Raw genomic sequence first — 1,259 nt, forward strand, 5'->3', positions numbered from 1 at the left:
GCCAATATTTTATTCATTTTGATGCTATTGTAAACGGCATTTGTTTTCCCAGATAATTCAGTGTTACTGTACAGAAACACAACTGATTGTTTATTTTTTCAATTGACAAATAAAAATTGTATTTCTTTACAGTGTACAATCATGATGTTTTGATATATGAATACATTGTGGAATGGCTAAGTTAAGCTATTTAATATATTTATTACCTCCTTTTTTGTGATGAGAACATTTAAAATATAATATTTTGGCAATTTTTAAGAATACAATATATTGTTATTAAGTATAGCCATCATGATGTGCAATAGATCACTTGAATTTATTCCTCTTAATTGAAATTTTGTAACCTTTGACCAAGATCTGTCTGTATTCCCCACCCGCCGGCCTCTGGTAAGCACCATCTTACTCCGTTTCTGTGAGTTTAACTATTTTAGATTCCATTTGTTTTTCTGTGTCTCACTTATTTCACTAATGTCCTCCAGGAAATACATGTTATAATAAATGGCAAGCTTTCCTTCTTTTTAAAAATTACTGAATCGTATTCTATAGTGTATATAAACCACATCTTCTTTATCCATTTTTTTGATGGACATTTAGGTTGATTCCATATTTTTGCTACTGTGAATAATGCTGCAATGAACATGGAAGTGAGATATCTTTTCAAATAAGGCTTTCTTTGGATATATATCCGGAACTGGGATTCCTGGATCGTATGATAGTTCTGTTTTTAATTTTTTGAGGAACCTCCATACTATTTTCCATACAGGCTGTATTAATTTATATTTCCAACAGTAGAGTGCAAGGGTTTTCTTTCTCTGCATCCTCTCCAACATTGTTATCTTTTATTTGTTTTGATAATAGCCATTCTAACATGTGTGAGGTGATCTCATTGTGGTTTTAATTTGCATTTTTTTCTAATGATTAGTGATGTTGAGCATTTTTTATATACCTGGCCATGTCTTTGAGAAATGTCTATTCAATCATTTGTCCAATTTTTCATTAGGCTGTTAGTTTTCTTACTACTGAGTTGTTTGAGTTCCTTATTTATTTTGCATATTAAACACATAAATGTATGGTTTGCAAATATTTTCTGCTAATATTTCTTTGGGTGGTCTATTCACTCTGTTGATTGTTTCCTTTTCTGTGCAGAAATTTTTTGGTTTGATGTAATTCTATTTGTCCATCTTTACTTTTGTTGCCTGTGCTTTTAGGATTACCTAAAAAAAAACCATTGCTCAGGCCAGTGTCATGGAGGTTTTCCC

The sequence above is a fragment of the Mandrillus leucophaeus genome, unplaced genomic scaffold (genome assembly GCF_000951045.1).
Source record: "Mandrillus leucophaeus isolate KB7577 unplaced genomic scaffold, Mleu.le_1.0 Scaffold392, whole genome shotgun sequence".
Classification (NCBI taxonomy): domain Eukaryota; kingdom Metazoa; phylum Chordata; class Mammalia; order Primates; family Cercopithecidae; genus Mandrillus; species Mandrillus leucophaeus.